This window comes from Astyanax mexicanus, chromosome 1, assembly GCF_023375975.1.
Source record: "Astyanax mexicanus isolate ESR-SI-001 chromosome 1, AstMex3_surface, whole genome shotgun sequence".
In the NCBI taxonomy this organism is placed as follows: domain Eukaryota; kingdom Metazoa; phylum Chordata; class Actinopteri; order Characiformes; family Acestrorhamphidae; genus Astyanax; species Astyanax mexicanus.
In genome coordinates, this window is record NC_064408.1 from 85,017,451 (window position 1) to 85,036,758 (window position 19,308).

At 39.2% G+C, this 19,308-nt stretch overlaps 1 protein-coding gene across 1 annotated transcript in view; it reads right to left on the reverse strand.

Annotated features, from left to right (window-relative positions):
* Window positions 1-10,048, reverse strand: part of tmem121ab (transmembrane protein 121Ab) — a 95,790-nt gene extending 85,742 nt beyond the window's left edge. The window contains exon 1 of the mRNA XM_022684492.2: window positions 9,462-10,048. The gene's annotated coding sequence lies outside the window, so the exon portion shown is untranslated. The remainder of the gene's footprint in view (window positions 1-9,461) is intronic.
* Window positions 10,049-19,308: the final 9,260 nt, after the last annotated feature.

Genomic DNA, 19,308 nt, shown 5'->3' on the forward strand with positions numbered 1-19,308 from the left:
CTTTGTCCTGTAATCATGTTTCTGTAAAGCTGCTTTGTGCCAACACCAGTTGTAAAAAGCGCTATACAAATAAATTTGATTTGATTTGATTTGATTAAAGCACCTTAAATTCTACATTACCTTTGTTAAATGTGTTTAAATTTGCGTGAATCTTGAAAGCTAAATGAAACTCTGGTGGGTAAATGTTTGAACAAGCTGTCACACCAAAAATGGTCACATTTTAGCTTACAGAGTTTAGAGTCTATGAGTGTGCCCCAGAGAAGTCTGAACTGCTTTGTTCTTACATCACTTCCTTCATGCTACATGTTTAACTGTCTCCAGAACACATTACATTTTTTTTTTACATTTTTCGTATTTACATACTGAACACTTTGAGGGCTTTAGAGACTCTAATAGGGCACTTGAAGAAGCTGTCTGTGTACTCTCTACACCACTTAATAATTTTAGATCAGTAACAGGAACCAAGTCTAATTCAAAAATTTTAAAATAGATGTAAAACTAGACAAACTTAACACAACTAAAGGTTAACTGATTGATTTGTATTCAGGAAAATATTGATTTTAAAAGTCTAGGAAAGAGCCAATTTTTATTCATTATATTTTGACAGTTGTAGATTTACTTTTAATATATTTTTTAAATATTACAATTAGTTTTTCTATAACGTTTCTTACCAAACCTTAAATATATTTTATGCAATGTTTGAATACAAATCCTCGTAATATATTTGCAATATAATCTGTTGTAATAATTTGTCATATCAGGCAGAAAATTGATAAAAATGCCTGCCTGTTAAGGGGTTAAACACATACTATGGGCCAGTCTATGATAGCTTACTGACTGGGTCAGAACATCTCCAAAATATCAGACATTAGTACCTGGATGTTCCTCGAGAGCTTTCTTGAGACATAAAAGATGCTATGCAATGGCGAGCCACATTATCAGACCTATCACCAACTGAAAATATGTGGAATTCTACAAGGGTTGGACAATGAAACTGAAACACCTGTCATTTTAGTGTGGGAGGTTTCATGGCTAAATTGGAGCAGTCTGGTGGCCAATCTTCATTAATTGCACATTGCAGCAGTAAGAACAGAGTGTGAGGGTTCAATTAGCAGGGTAAGAGCACAGTTCTGCTCAAAATATTGCAATGCACACAACATTATGGGTGACATACCAGAGTTCAAAAGAGGACAAATTGTTGGTGCACGACTTGTTGGAAAATCTGTGACCAAGACAACAAGTCTTTGTGATGTATCAAGAGCCACAGTATCCAGGGTAATGTCAGCATACCACCAAGAAGGACCAACCACATCCAACAGGATTAACTGTGGACGCAAGAGGAAGCTGTCTGAAAGGGATGTTCAGGTGCTAACCCGGATTGTATCCAAAAAACATAAAACTATGGTTGCCCAAAACACGACAGAAATCAATGTACACCTAAACTCTCCTGTTTCCACCAGAACTGTCCATCAGGACAATAAATTATTGTGGTCTAAAACCAGGTGTTTCAGTTTCCTTGTCCAACCTCTGTATTTCTAAAGGATAAACACTTCACCCTACTGCAAAATCGGCAGGAACTGTGTAAAATTACGAGCTGCAAAGGGAGGATTGTTAAAGGACACCATTGGAAAATTGAGAAGATTGAACACAATGTAAAAATTCCATTGAACACAATGTAAAAATGATTAAACTTAAATAATATTAATATTTCATACAACAAACCCTGCAAACAACACATTCCTCCAAACTATACAGCTAAGCACACACACACTGATAAACAGGGGTCCAACCTGTGAACAGTGTTCGAAAGAACAACAAGTGAAGAGCAAAATGGTCCCAAAAGCTCAATGGAAGTATAATCCATGGAAACTCCACCTCACAACTTACATACAGACCTAAAGAATCTGTTTGTAACATCTTGGTGCCAGATACCACAGGCCAGACCTTTAGATGTCTTGTGGAGTCAATGTCTCAGGGGTTTGAGCTGATTTGATGATGTAACTGAGATCTTCTTAATATCAGGCTGGTGGTTCTATTGTTATGGCTGAGTATTGTATACACAGTAATACATGTAGAATTAATGTCCTGATACGTGACACACACTGTCTGTGTGTGTTTATAGTAGTGTTAGCTTCACGCTCTGTTCTTTAACATGCTGCAGAATCTGCAGATGATTCTCCTCCGTTCTCTCTCCGTTCCTGCACTGCCCTGTTCTATTCTGCACTACAGCAGCTATCCATTAGCCCTGCCAGTGCACTATTGATTAGAATGGAAGCCTTTATATCAGTCAGGGTTTTAACTCCACAGCCTATCTAAAGAAGCAGAGAGACACGGAGAGAAGAATGAATGAGAAATGAGAGTGAGAGAGTCAGTAAGCATGGCACCGAAAATGTTAAAGAACGGTAAAATAGAGAATATAAATGTGAAATGAATACTAATAGAGTGAAAGAAACACAATTCAGCAATAAAAAAATGAACAGTGAAAATCTTATTTTAGTGTATAAGAACAGAACAGAGGAAACCTGCTATTATAATAAAAAAAGAATCAAGCAAACAAACAATGAAAATGAATCTCTCTCTCTCTCTCTCTCTCTCTCTCTCTATATATATATATATATATATGTATATATAAACACAGAAGTATCAAACTGCACTGTTATTTAGAAGGAAGACAACAAATGTTACCAGAAAAAAGGAATACATAAAAAATGCAAACTGATATACACAGTATTTATTGAGCTACATATATAGAATTATAGAATTGTATGTGTAACGCATCCCTCTCCTGCAGCTCAAATCTTCCTCTAGCATAGATTTAGGGTAGGGTAGATGTAAAGTTTTTCTAAATGAATTCTAGGGTATTTTCTAAAAGAACTCTGGTGCTTTTTTCCAACAAGACAATGCTTTTCCGCAAACTGCTGCTGTCTCAAGAGCTTTCTTGAACAAAAACAGATGCTGTGCAGTGGCAAAACATATTATCAGACCTACCACCAGTTGAAAATATGTGGAACTCTATTTCTGATGTGATAAACTCTTCATCTTACTGCTAAATCTACAGGAGCTGTGTAAAGTTTAGAGCTGCAAAGGAAGGATTATTAAAGGACACCATTAAAAAATGGAATACAATGTAAATAAAATCATTAAACTTCGAAAAAATAAAGCCATTTTTTAATGAGGCCAAAAATGTGCCTATTTAATACTTCATACAACAAACCCTGCAAACAACACATCCCTCCAAACTATACAGCTAAGCACACACACACACACACACAGCAATTAAGCAAAGTCAATACCTCCCCCCACACATGACCCCTGATTGGGGTGAGCATCATCCATCCTCCTTCGCTCTTCAATGAGTCAATAGGGAGGGAGAGAGAGAGGGAGGGAGAGAGAGAGAGAGAGATGGAGTGAAAGCAAGACATAGAAAGAGGATGAGTGAGAGAGACAGAGCCCCAGCTGTACTTTAGGCCTCGAATAAGTCTATCAAAGGCAGCTGATTGGGTTCTGAGCTCCATGGATGAGAATCGTGTGCTTCTCATAACCTCATCTTCATCCAGGGAGTTTCAGAAACACAATACAGACCACTGCTCTGGAAGTTACACCTACTTTTGAAGAAAACACTTGGAAATGTTATTTTGTTCAGGAGATAACAGACAGTAATGCAATCCACAACGGTGTGTCCTACATGTGTACAGCAACAGATTGAGTAGTATGTGATTGTGAATCAGGTTATCTGCTGCTGCTGCTGGTTCTCCTTCAGAGGTTTATTGTAGCTCTAATAAGATCCACCTGATTCACCCATCTAGACCAATCAGGTGTATTACACTAGTGGGAAGACTTTTTAACTCTTAGACCTATTGGAACTGTGGTTACAAACATGTATTTTTTACTGTATAATTGCTGAATTTGAGACAATGGACACAAGATAAGGTGTCTTATAAAAGCTAGAACTAACTTATGCTCTTTCCAATGTGAATGTTTGACGTGTAATGTAATATGTAATGTATTCATTTGAATCCATATTAAGGCCAGAGCTAACCAATTAACTAAAAAAAATACTTTAAGAAATTAAAATCAGTCAATCTAAAAAAAAATTACTTTGAAAAAGAACTTTAAAAGTATCCTCAAGTGCAATGGCAAAGACCATCAAAAACGTTATGATGAAACTGGCTCTCATCAGAAAAGGAAGACCACGAGTGCCCTCTGTTGAACAGAATTAGTTCATTAGAGATACCAGCCTCAGAAACTGATAACTGCTTCAAAGAGCACATCTTGCTTTTTTCACTATTTGTTAGTTAATTCAATATATTATTAGTGTATTTAATTTCAAGAGAAAAACAACAATGAGCTGCTAGAATTTTGGCACTTAACAGTACATTGGAAGCATGTGGAATATTTCTTATAAATAAAAAAACAACAACATAATCTTCTTATTTGAAGTGTTCTATTATGAAAAAAAAACATTTGCAAAACCAAATGATGTATGTATGATACTGTTTTCTACAATTAGTGTGAAAACCTGTTCTCTTCAGGCTACAGTAAAAGCACAGCCCGTTCGCCTAAACTAAACATGTGTTTTTTGTTTTGTAAGTTGTTCATTATGAATTTATTTGTGTACATTTGGCCTCTATTGAACAAACAATTAAAGCAGTTCGTCTCCTTAAACCCTGTTTAACACAGAGGACAGATTCGTAATTATGGTTATTAACTTTTTAAGGACATGGCAGCAATTCTGAAGTCTGTGTTATTATTATTGCTCTACTCTCCTTAACACATTTGACCTTTGTTTCATTTCAGGACAAGCACTGCATAAATAACACCAACAGTCACTATTCTGAAGGATTTACTGGTAGTTGCTATAGTTATTGACTCAGCAGCATCCACCCATCCATCTATCTTTGTATCCTCCTGTATTTTTCCTGGTCAGGGTCATAGTGGGTCCATCTCAGGGTACCACACACATCCTCATAAACGTAAGGAATTTAGCACGACCAATTCCAATATCATGTGTATTTTTGAAAGGTGGATGAAAACTAGAATATCCATAGAAGACCCACATCCAAATTCAGCCAGAACAAATCCAGCCATACACCACATTTATTTATCACGGTTCCTTGAGTAGGTTTTGAACCCACAACCTTCCAGCACACAGAGGGCTGTACAACACATGCCCTACCTTCAAGAGCAGGAACTTTCAACAAAGCATTGTTTAAAGGGTCCATGATGCCTGCCAACTGAATTTCTGGAACAAAATAGGTAAATAAAAACCCCACTGTACAAAAATCAATAGAATTTAACATGTAAATCAAAAGGAAATGTCACAACCATGAACACATTTACATGCATTATCCCAGGCATATCTGGCCGTCCTTTCAACGAGGTCAATAACGTAATTCAAAATAAAATATACAAATATTAAAATTAACTGTCAGAACACAAAGGTTAAAAATGGACTAAATGTAACTAAAAACAACCAACCAAACAAAAATGTTTTCCCAAAGCATATTACCATATGGTTTGTGTTTACAATTCTCTTCATTCCTGCTTTAATGAATGCTATAATGAACAGAGCCCACCTTCACACCTCCATCTGTCCTTCATTAAAGCTACACACTGAAACAACAGAGGAATCCAGCTATTCTTCCACTGCTTCCTGCATGAGTTAGTGACCTGGATTACTTTGAGAACTTTTCTCACTTTCACTGGGACACATTTGTTTCATGTTTTTTTTTTTTCCCAGAAAGACAAAATCAGCTTTGTGCAAACTCTCGCTTTCTTGTCTTTTGTCTCTTAGCTGTTAGACCAAAAAACAAGGACTTGAAACAGAATCCAGAGTGTAGTAGATGCTAATGAAATTCCATCTCCGAACCCATTAAACACAGAATCAGGGGGGTATTTTCTATTGCAGTTACAATTTAAGCAGCGACTTTATGTGCAATTTATTTCCTCCTAATTTGGAGAAAGAAATGGACGAGATATTGCCTTGTGAATAAAATGCATTGTTTTGCAAGCAAAGAACTCTTTTCAATATCACAATGTTTTCATACATAAATGACTTTTTGAGATGATTGAGAGAATATTATTGGCACTCTTTTCCATGTATGAGTCAATGCAGCAAGCCCACAATATACAACAATCCTCAGCTGAGGGTCTATTCAGACTTTTTAATATTAAGTTAGAAAAAAAAAAGGATATGATGAGTCAGTTTTAGTAGAGGCAAAATAATCCCAAAGCAAAATAGTCATCAGGGAATGAATAATTGCCAGTTTTAATGATATAATGATGATTAAAATTGTAATAATTCCAATAAAATAGTATGATTATCATCTTTTTCAAATGTGATAAAAATATAAATAGATGCCAGTATAAAAAGGCACTATACACTTTATAATTATTTATTGGTTTGTGGCCATATTTTTGTAGATTACTTAGGAAAATAAAGTATGTACACTTTTAAATCTATTTTGAGTATATTTTTGTAAAACAAAATCCTTTGCTCACTCCATTACTCACTCACTCATTCCCCTTATTCTCTTCCTGATATCCTCATGCTGGGAGTGTATAAGGAACTATTATTAGATTTGTCTCTTAATGGAGCTTAGCCTCTGTGATTTCTCCATACAGATCTATAAAGAACAGCAAAGGCTGAACAGGGACCAAGAGTGTCAAACACCAAATCCAGTCAGACAAAATCCAGCCAGAAAAAAAACAACCAGACCAAACAGAGCCAGACCAATCCCAGCCAGAACCCATCCAACCAGGCCGAATACGGCCAAAATAAATCCAACGAGACCAATTTATGTGGAGCAGTAAATCCAACAGTAAATCCAACCAAACCAAATACAGCTAAATCAAATCCAACCAGACCAAATACAACCACAATAAATCCAACCAAACCAAATACATTTAGAATAAATCCAATAAGACCAAATACATTCAGAACAAATTCAACCAAAACAAATACATTCAGAACAAATTCAACCAAAACAAATACATTCACAATAAATCCACCCAAACCAAATACATTCAGAATAAATCCTACCAGACCAAATACAACCAGACAAAATACATTCTGAACAAATCCAACCAGACCAAATACAATCTGAACAAACCCATACAGAACAAATACAGCAAAAAAATCAATTCAGACCAAATTACCAAATTAAACTAGAACAAAAAATACAGCCAGTAGAAATTCATAAAGAACAAATCAACTCAGACCATTCAGACCAAATTTAACAAAAACAAACTCAACCAAACCAAATACAGCAAGAAGAATTTCATAAAGACCAAATATAGCCAGACCAAATTTAATCAAACCCGATCCAGCAACACTATATCTAACTAAACAAAGATTATGCAACATTTTTTTAGGAAATCCATAAATTCCAATCCAGTGTTGTGTTTACTAGTCTGGGTAGCTGCTCATTTAAATGGATAAATGCGCTACTAATGCAACTCCGAGTGACTCTGTCCTTCTACAGTATTGTTTGATATACAAATTGCAAACAAAATGTAGTATTTAATTTGTACAAATACACTATTTGTCCTTTTACAGTTACTGACTGTTATTGTTAGTGACTAAAGATTAGACAAGATTATAATTGAATTTAGCTGGAAACTGTCTTAAGAAAGAAAAGAAAAGACAAACAAATCAAATCAGGGCACATCAATGATTCAATCAGATTAGAGTAGTTAGAGTAAGAGTAGTTTAGAGTAGTTTAGAGTAGTTGCTCATAAAACTAAACAATGCAAAAGAAGTGGTGTTAGATTACTACATAAAACAGCAGTGATTGATATACACATTGTCCACAGTATGCAGTCAGTGACATGCATGAATATATTGTGGTATTATTTTGTATTTTTTTTTATTTGATCTCTACCTTTTGATAGAGTAATGCACTTAATCATACACTGACATGCCATGTCCTGTGGCAGATAAAGAGCATTGCTCTGACCTGTGGGATTAGATGTGATTTCTTCCAGAGTTGCCTGGACAGTTCTAGCTAGATACCACAGATCATGATCATTACCACCCACCATGCTGTCTTCTATGATGGCTTCCCAGTACACACAAAACACTGTGGATGGAGGAATATTATAGGTCTGCACAACTTCCAGAATGGAATGTCCCATCCATCTGGCACTCACAATCAGGCCTCATGTAAACCCTGATAATTCACATCACCTATCTATGAGCTCACTGGCCCGTCTTCAACCTAACTCACCCAATCCACATACTGCCATCCCATTACATTTGCTAGGAGGATGCTTTTCTCTTGCAAGATTTTTCAGTGCTATAAAATAATAATTTATTTTGCTATCAAAAGAGCAACATTATATAACTATTGCAAATGATGAACATTGTAAAATTTATAGATTCTAATGGGTTCTGATGAGAAACACACATAATCCACATTATTTGAAAACCCTATCAAAAATACAGTCAAAACAAATCAATACCAGCACAGCCATCGCCTCAGATTGGTTTCTTAATGCTGCTCCTGGACTCCCTTGCTCTGCCATTTTTTTATCAGTTCATTATCAAAAAGGTTTGTGTGTTAAAATGAATGGTTTAGAAGGAATGAACATGCTAAATGTACAGAACAGCAACACATAATCAAGACTAGAAAACACGACACATTAAGCTTAAAACAAATAGATGCTTGAATGCTGAACATTTTTATAACTTTAGAAGTTTCTGACACAAATGGTTCTTTGTCAAAAACAAACTGAAAGGTTCTTTCATTATTTCATTCTGAAAAGAATATTTTAATGCATGGTTTCAAATGCCCATTTTCAAAAAATATATATATTTATTTATATATATTTATGTTTGCCCTTAATAAAATGGAAAAACATATATATTTTTGAAACCTTTATAGCTACTTAGAAACATATATTTCGCCATAGGCTCTGGCTGCCTCTCCCCCAGCCCCTCCTCTCTTCTCTCTCTGCGTGTGTGTGTATGTGGCTCACACTCTATTGGAATACTCCTTTGGACCACTTTCAGCACGGTGCCTTAATAAATCAACTGATATGTGCTGCATAATTTTACGTAGTAAACCCCAATGCGGAGCAGCGCGGGGGGAAATGAGCAGCTTCCATGTGCAAGACCCTCGGAAACCCTGCAAGCTAAAAGTACTGCAGCATACCCAAACCAGACTTAGCTGTGTCTGAACAGCAATAAACATCAACATATGGAATATATATGGAACATATACAGAAGACTTCAAATAGGAGACTTATTGGAGTTTCACATTGCTTTTTATATCCCGTTTGCTCTTTCGGCAGAGATTATATAGCTTCAGGTTGAGTAGTTCTAACAGCCCATAGCACATTCCATTACCTCTCTAACCGATGGGGTTTCACATGCTAAATAAAGTCACTTTGCACTAAAATTTGGTGGAATGGAAGAGGAGAGATAGAAGAACCGAGAAAGCAGCAGATGTTAGCCCTACCGTGCAGAGATGTTGGGAAAGTGGCTGTAGAAAAATCGGAAACAGGAGAAGCGGCAGAAACGGCGGTAGCGGCGGTATCGGCAGCGGCTGAACCCGCCAGGCGCTGTCCAGGGTGCTGAACGATCCCTATTAAAATCCACACGGAGGAAATCCAGCAGGGCTTTTTTTCTTCTTTATTCACATCTCTCACAATCCAGCGGATGTCTTATGAAATGAAATGTGAAATATAGAAGACTCGGGGGAAATTACATCGATAGAAATCGCTCGTAAATAATGAACAAGTAGTTGGGAAAATAGCGCTGTCGGATCACAAGGCTAAGCAGCTGCCTTCTTACCGGATGCTTTGGCCTCTCTCTCTCTCTCTCTCTCTCTCTCTCTCTCTCTCTCTCTCTCTCTCTCTCTCTCTCTCTCTCTCTCTCTCTCTCTCTCTCTCTCTCACACACACACACACACACACACACACACACACACACACACACACACACACACACACACACTTTCTCTCCCTCCCTTCTCTGTATCTCTCTCTCTCTCTCTTTTTCTCTGGGTCGCTCATTCACTCAGCCTCCTCGTCTCTCTCTCTCTCTCCCCCCTTCTCTGACTCTTACTCTCTCTTTATTTCTTTTTTTCTGAGTCGCTCATTCACTCAGCCTCTCTCTCTCTCTCTCTCTCTCTCTCTCTCTCTCTCTCTCTCTCTCTCTCTCTCTCTCTGTGTAATTTATTGCCAATTTACTTACCTAGGGCGAAGACTCGGTCTGTTTTCCGCCCTCCTGCCCGCCTCTCTCCTCTCCCCCTCCCGCCGCGCTTCACCCGAAACTTGCGGAGATGCGCGATGATTCTTCAAAAAAGAAAAAAAGGAAAAAAGAAACCCGAGCTGGGATTTAGGGGGGGGAGGGGGGTTAGAGAGCTCGTGCCATGAGGACGGTTTCTGTGCTGTCTTATTAGCTTTCAGGACACCAGACCACCACAGCGCGCGCACGGTCAACCGGCAAGGAAACGCTGCCCGGAATCAATCCTCCTCAGCAACCAAACCAACAGCTCTGCTTTTACTACAGGAGAAACACACACAAATACAGACACTGAGAGAGAGGGTCACCGACGCACACACAATAAACACACACAATTACAGGTTATAATGTCTGCATGTAATTAAACGCTATGGACGAGCATGCAACTGAGGAGTAATTAGGCATGCATTCTGTTTTGTTTTTCTTATTTGAAGAAGCTGTTGAATGAATTGATTCTGACTTGTGTGGTGGAGGATGTTTTGGTTTTGTTCTTGTTTTTTTAATTACTGGTTCTCATATGAGAGCAGAAAAAACAACAAAATAAAAAATCAAGTTGTATTTGTGCCCTAAATTGCTTCATGCTCTCAAAAAATGGTACAAAACTGTCACTGTGGTGGTACTCTTAAGAAAAGTAAGAGATCAGTTCAGTTTCTGAATCAGTTTCTCTGGTTTTGCTATTTATAGGTATATGTTTGAGTAAAATGGACATTGTTTTTATTCTATAAACTACAGACAACATTTCTCCCAAATTCCAAATAAAAACAGTCATTTAGAGCATTTGCAGACAATGAGAAACGGTTGAAATAACAAAAAAGATACAGAGCTTTCAGATCTCAAATTATGCAACAAGTTTATATATAAAACAAGTTTAGAAATCAATATAGGGTGGAATAACCCTGTTTTTTAATAACAGTTTTCATGCATCTTGGCATGTGCTTCTCCACCAGTCTTACACACTGCTTTGGATAAATTTATGCCACCCCTGGTGCAAAAATTCAAGCAGTTCAGCTTGGTTTGATGGCTTGTCATCATCCATCTTCCTCTTAATTATATTCCAGAGGTTTTCAATTTGGTAAAATCAAAGAAACTCATGATTTGTAGGTGGTCTTTTATTTTTCCAGGGCTGTATACACAGTTCAGATAGAATATTATGATAATTTTCTTTGATTCTACACTCATTTTCCATTTTTGTTTCAGCTCCACTGAGCGTATAGGAGCTTTTTGTATTTCCATATTTGCAGACTGTATTGACCCACCCAAGATGGCGGCGCGTTAACACGCAGCGGCCGCTCCGGGTCCGTTAAATGGTGCTTTTGTGTTACTATTTGTCGTTTTTTCCGTTTATTCCTGCAAATATGTGCATCGGAACACCCGTGCACATGTTCTACCACCGCCAGACCCTGCTACAGTGGAGAAATCAGCCAGAAAACACGCTACCGGACGAGGTTCTGCAGACGCTACTTGAGCTTAGCCTGCTAAGAGACCCAGGCCGCCAGCCCGCGGTGTTTCCTGACGCCGGAGCCCAGCGTAAGTGCCATCGCAAGCGGTGCGAGCGTAAGCGGAAGCGCGGAAAGAGAGCCGGGATCCGCGCGAGGCTAAAGGCTAGTCCTAGCCGGCCGGCTATACCATCGCTCTTTCTTGAAAACGTCTGTTCCCTTGACAATAAACTGGACTACATCCGACTCCAGCGAACTACCCAGCGTGAGTTCAGAGACTGCTGTGTTTTGTTTTTTGTGGAATCGTGGCTTAACGACAACATTCCGGACAGCGCCATTCAGCTAGCCGGGCTAACCGCGTTCAGAGCGGATAGGAGCGCGGCTCTATCCGGGAAGACCCGCGGTGGAGGCGTGTGTGTTTACATCAACACGGAATGGTGTAACAACGCTGTGACTGTCGCCAAACACTGCTCTCCGCTGGTGGAGTTCCTGATAGTCAAGTGCAGACCTTTTTATTTAGTACGGGAGTTCTCCGCCATGCTAATAGCTGCTGTCTACATTCCACCCAGCGCTAGCATTGGTGCTAATGCTAAAGAGGCTCTGTGTGAACTCTATCGGACTATCAGCAATCGGCAGGCAGGCTCCATCTCTGCCCTTCAGGACTGTTTTGAGTGCACTGCATGGGACATGTTTAGGGAGGCTGCTACTGAAGGCGATTCTGTTGATTTGGAGGAGTATGCAGCATCAGTCACTGGCTACATCAGCAAGTGTATTGATGATGTCACTGTCTCCAAGACCATCACCACACGCCCAAACCAGAAGCCTTGGATGACTGCTGAGGTACGTGAGCTGCTGAGGACCCGCGACTCAGGCTTCAGAGTGGGTGACAAGGTGGCCCTGAGGAAAGCGAGAGCCGACCTGTCAAGAGCTATCAGAGTGGCAAAGCGCGCACACGCCCAGAGAATCCACAGCCACTTCAAGGACACGGGTGACGCGCGGCGCATGTGGCAGGGCATCCAGGCAATCACCAACTACAGGACAATGCCACCATCCTGTGAACGTGATGCCTCCCTCCCTGATGCCCTAAACAACTTTTATGCACGGTTTGAGGCACAAAACAACACGATGGCGAGAAAGACCATGCCCAAGCCGGACGAGCAGGTATTGTGCCTGACTGCAGTGGATGTGAGGAACACTCTGCGCAGAGTCAACCCACGAAAAGCTGCAGGACTAGACAACATCCCCGACAGAGTGCTCAGGGAGTGCGCAGACCAGCTGACAGATGTTCTCACGGACATCTTCAACATCTCCCTGTGCAGCACCACTGTCCCAACCTGCCTCAAGTCCACCACCATTGTCCCCATGCCGAAGAAGTCCACAGTGTCCTGCCTCAATGACTACCGTCCCGTTGCACTTACACCCATCATCATGAAGTGCTTCGAGAGGCTAGTCATGAGGAACATCAAGACACTGCCCTCTTCACTGGAGCCCCTGCAGTTTGCGTATCGTCCCAATCGCTCCACGGACGATGCCATCACCACCACCCTTCATCTCTCCCTCACCCACCTGGAGAAGAAGGACACTTACGTCAGAATGCTGTTTATAGACTTCAGTTCAGCATTCAACACCATCATCCCACAGAACCTCACCAGGAAGCTAAGCTCGCTCGGCCTCAACACCCCCCTCTGCAACTGGATCCTGGACTTTCTGACGGGGAGACCCCAGTCAGTCCGGTTCGGGGGCAGCACCTCCAGCACCATCACACTGAACACGGGGGCCCCCCAGGGCAGTGTCCTGAGTCCTCTGCTGTTCACCCTGCTGACTCATGACTGTGCTGCAAAACACAGTTCTAACAGCTTTATCAAGTTCGCCGATGATACAACCGTGCTGGGTCTCATCACCAAAGGCGACGAGTCAGCATACAGAGAGGAGGTGCAGCGGCTGACAGACTGGTGTACAGTCAACAACCTTCACCTGAATGTAGACAAGACAAAGGAAATGGTTGTTGACTTCAGGAGAGCACAACACACCCACTCTCCACTCAACATCGACGGGTCCTCTGTGGAGATTGTTAAGAGCACCAAGTTCCTTGGTGTCCACTTAGCAGATAACCTCACCTGGACCCTGAACAACAGCCAAGAAAGCCCAGCAGCGTCTCTACTTCCTCCGGAAGCTGAGAAAGGCCCGTCTCCCTCCACCCATCCTCACACTCTTCTATAGAGGGACCATTGAGAGCATCCTAAGCAGCTGCATCACTGCCTGGTTTGGGACCTGCACCGTCTCTGACCGCAAGACCCTCCAGCGTATTGTGAGGACAGCTGAGAGGATCATCGGCGTCTCTCTCCCCTCCATCACGGACATTTACACCACCCGCAGCATCCGCAAAGCAACCAGCATTGTGAATGACCCCACTCATCCCTCACACGAACTGTTCTCCCTCCTGCCTTCGGGAAGAAGGTACCGCAGCATCCGGTCCAGCACGACCAGATTCTGCAACAGCTTCTACCCCCAAGCCATCAGACTCCTTAACTGCAGAGACTGAACTGATGGTTTTTCTGTACATGCACACACACTCTTACCCCACTTACCCCAGAAAATGGAAAGCACTAAAAACCCTACTACCTCACTGGACTCTATTACACACTGTGTAATAGAGTAATTACTACCTCACCTGGTCTTTTTTGCACACTGCAAAATTTGCACACTGTCTTGTTATTTATTATTCTTTGTCTGTATGGTGTTGTATTGTCTGTCTGCACTTTTGTACTGTTGCACTATTGTTCTGTCTACACTGTGTTTATGTGCACCATGGTCCTTGGAGGAACGTTGTTTCGTTTCACTGTGTACTCTGTATATAGCTGAAATGACAATAAAAACCACTTTGACTTTGACTTTGACTAGTTCTTCTGTTTTCTTAGCATACTTTATTATACTCTGTTCACCCTATTCTTCCATGGTAAGAACCCCACAGTTAGTCTTTGTGTGTGTTGTGGTTGGAGTTTATTAAACACCTCATTGTCACTGCTGGACTGAGCTTTCTGTGTCATGAGACCACTGATCAAGGACTAGAATCTGACTGAAAGCTAGGTTATAGTCTCTAATACAGTGAAAAGTGCATATACACAGTGTTTAAAAACTCCAGCAGCACTGTTGTGTCTGAGCCACTTGTTCCAGAACAGCACACTCTAACACATTAATCACCACCATGTCAGTGTCACTGCAGTGTTGAGAATGACTCACCACCCAAATATTATTATCTGCTTTTTGGTGGTGCTGTGAGCGTGTGAGATTTTTTTTGTTAGACAGCAGAATTCATGGTTCCATTCATCACAGCAAGTCTTCTAGGTCCTGAAACAGCAAAACAGCCCCGGACCGTCACACTACCACCACAATGTTTTACTGTAGGTATTATGTTTGTTTTTTCTAAATTGCATTGTTACTTTTACACCATATGTAATGGGACAAACAAAGCTCAACTTTTTTCTCATCAGTCTACAGAGTATTTTCTTGGGGATCATTTATATGTTTTGTGGAAAAATTGAGACAGGCCTTAATGTTCTTTTTTCTCAGCAGTGTTTTTTGTCTTGGCGGAGGTCTGCAGTTCTTAGGATGTTGTTTTGGGCCTTTTCTCACCTCTTGGATGAGTTGGTGCTGTGCTCTTGGGGTAATTTTGGACAGTCGACTACTCCTGGAAAGGTTCACCGCTGTTGCCATCAGTGGATAATGGCTCTCACTGTGGTTCACTGGATTCCCAAAATTTTAGAAATGACTTTATAACCTTTTCCAGACTGATAGACTTAATTACTTTATTTATCATTTGTTCCTGAATTTCATTGGAAATTGGCATAATGTCTAGCTTTTGAGTATATTTTGGTCTACTTGGCTTTGTCAGGGAGGTTCTATTTAAGATATTTCTTGATTGAGAACAGGTGTAACAGTAATCAGGTCTGGGTGTGGCTAGAGAAATTTAACTTAGGTGTGATAAACCAGAGTTATGTTATGTTTTACTGGGGGGCAAACACCTTTTTACACAGGGCAATGCAGGATTGATTTTGTTTCGCCTTTAATAATGAAAACATTTATTTTAAAACTGCACTTAGTGTTTACTTGTGTCGTCTTTGACTAATTTACATTAGTTTGATGATTTAAAACATTAAAGACGAAAAAACATGCAACAAAATAAATCATGAAGGGCCAACACTTTCTCACACCAATGTGTATGCAATTAAATCTAAACGCAGCAATAAACACACATTCAAATATGTTTAGGAGTTTAAAATGCAGCTCAGATTCACAAATATCAGGCAATTGGATCAATGAGAGAAATGCTGGTGGTTTTGGGGGGATTGGGTTTGCTTTAGCTCACTGCTTTCCTGTTTTCACATCCACTGACCATCCATTATCCATTACATAGACAGCAGATACCACAAATATGAAAAGCATGACATATTACACTACACCAAATCCAATAAATATGTAGCTTTTTCTTGGCATTCTGCCCTGCGTGAGTTCCCCTAGCATTGTACATGCCATACTGAAATAGTGAACCCAAATCATGATCTAAAACCTATGACAGAAAACAAGACATACTGCAGTAATAACAGCAATAAGATTTTTTTGGGGGAAAAAAGGAAGGGTCTTATAATGTTGTTTGGTTTGAAGGCACGACATGCTCTGCACTCACAGTAAATATTTAATAGGATCAATCTTTGCTCTTCTGGCAGATCTCCCTGAACCACTAACTGATTACTACTTATTGTTTTATACCCTGGATTAAAATACAAGGGTGATTGGTGATAAGTAAAGTAAATGATCAAATGATCAGGATGTGTCATTAGATATAAAGAAAACATGCATAATTTAAGCACTGCATCTTTTTGTCAGCAGAGCTTCTAGAGGGAAAGTTAGAGATAACCTAAGTTAACCTAACTAGATTAGCTAGATTAGCTGAAGTGTTCTGGACTATGCTGTCTAACTTTTCTTGCTACTCATGCTAATGTGAACTGCAGTCAGTCAGAGTGGAGAAACAGGCGCGTCATATCTGATTCCTACCTCGACAGTGACTAGTATTCAGAAAATATGTCAGAAACCAAAAGTTAGATTCTATATTGCTACAAATGCTACAAATAGCATTAATTGTTGTGCAATTTCTTACATCCAAAACAAGTAACATTTATGAACCCAATAGCATTTACATTACATATGGCCTTTCGTTGCAACAAACTAGTTATTTAGCTGTTTATTTATCCGTTTCATGTAAAATACAGACAATATAACTTTAAATATCTGTTTGGTAGAAGTGACTGAACTTGTATTGCACTCGCTTGTGTTGGTTTACCGTCCTCAGCTTGGCAACCTGAGTGAGCTTTGTATCTGTGGAGAGGTGGGTGGGGCAGACAATTCCTTGCTTTCCTGCTCCTTTAACTGAGGTACTGAGCTCCTTAAATTTTATCTCTGAAAGTGATTTTTTTGAATATATAATTTCTTCATTTGTCATATTGTGATGTACGTGTTGTTTAGAATTAACAATATTTTGGGATATGAACCATGCCTTAATTTCCCGAGCTCCTCCCCTTGGTCCTATATATACCTTCCAGGTGCTCACCTACAACACCAAAACATCAACTTTACAGGAGAGAGAAAAAACCTTGTAAACTTTAAATTGAAGTCAATGTAAAAAGAGTTTATTTCAGGTCATTTTGAAGTGTTTCTATTGGTCTGTTCATCAAGTAATTTTGGCACAGTTTAAGAGACAGTTTGTCTGTTCAAATTTTGTAGCAAATTGAAAACCAACAAAAATGGAGATTAGTGCTTTTCATAGCACAGCGTTGATATGCTTATTATGCTTCGATAAATACATATGTCTTACATAAAAGAGGAAATACCAATTTACCAAACCAGGCCTATTCAGTGTTGGAGCTGCTCTATGCAGACTTCTTTCTGCTGCAGTTCTCATGTCCTGTCTGCTGTGGGAAACATCCAGAGGGGCCACATGAGAGATAAACTGTTTGATGCCGTAGTGTAAAGCACAGGTTGCGATATGAACATTAAATATTTACAGGGAAATGGATCAGGCACTGCTTAGCTGATGTGATCTTTGGGCTGTTTGTTTGTTTGGATGTCTGTGCTGCCCTGTGGTGGTCAGTCCAGGACTGGACTCTGGCAAAAACGTCACTTCAGCAAATTAAAAAAAAGAAAGAAATTCTCACTTTATGTATGAATAACGCTGTTTGTACTCAGAACACAAGAACATTTCTAACAGTGTGTGTAATTGAGATGTGCAGACTTTTCACATGAATGGTTACAAAATGCTTTCAGGTTGAATCTTTACAAATTGTTAACAAAATGCATTTTTTTTTACTAAAAAAACGGACAAACAAACAAACAAACAAAAAAAGTGATTAACTCACTTGTTGTGCATTTGTAATTTCTATTAGCCATTTGGGATTAGTAGGACCTAACCAGTATTAAAAAAAACTAACAAAAAAAAGAACATTTTGTTATTGTACAGGACCTTATCCAGCTTACCTATTGCACAATTAGCATCACTGCGGCAAAATTAGCATCACGGCTGTGCTATAAGCAACACCACTGAGCCATTAGCATCACAACTATGGTATTAGTATCACTATCACTGGTGTGCCACCCATGCCAATAATGCATTGCATGTAGGACACCAAAAAATATTAGGCTTTTGAACAATCACAATAATAGTAATCACCACATAATAAATGACAATAGATATAAGCAATACAAAAGTAGCATATTTGCTTGAAAAAAAAGGATTCATCTCCTCTGTGAAACTGGCAGTGCATATCAGTGGAGTTGGATGGAAGCTGCTTGGGCTTCTTGTTCAGACACTGACTATGGAACAGAATTGAGTTTCCAGCTCAATAAACATAGTTTAATGAGGTCAAATCAACAAATACACCAGAAACAAAGCTACCCATCTATAGAACTTTTCTCTCACTAAAAAACAAAATACATTTGTTTTGTCATCTGTTAAATCCCATCATATTTTAAAACATTATGTTATGTTTAGACAACAATTTAAAGTCTTATTAAAGAAGAAAATCAAGCTGCGATAAAGCAAATACAAAAATGTGTTGAAAAACACTTTCCATGGTATTAATTACTATAGGAATTTGGAGTGAATGGCAAATAATATAAAAAAAAGCCTAATTGGTTGTACATATTGGCTAGAATTTAGAGTGCAATAAAATAAGACAATCAAAGTGTTATCAAATGAAACAACTAAAGCCACGTGTAATATTATTCATTGTGTATGTTTAAAGTAATAAACTGTTAGAATTTAAATGGACAGAGTGGTAAATGTAGGAAAATTGCATATTTGGTTTTATATAGGTTAGAGTTTGTAGTTCTAAAACATAAAATATGTATAAAATATATATATATATATATATATATATATATATATATATATATATATATTATGTAATCATGATTAACTGCTAAATTAGTAATTCTAATTCTTATGTATTTAGGTTATATGTTTCAAGCGTGTGATAGAACCAACAAATTAGTTTACAGTCCTGTTCTGTCCCTGCTCTATAAGCTTAGTTTAAACACATTTACTCAGCCATTTTCTCAGTTAATACTAAT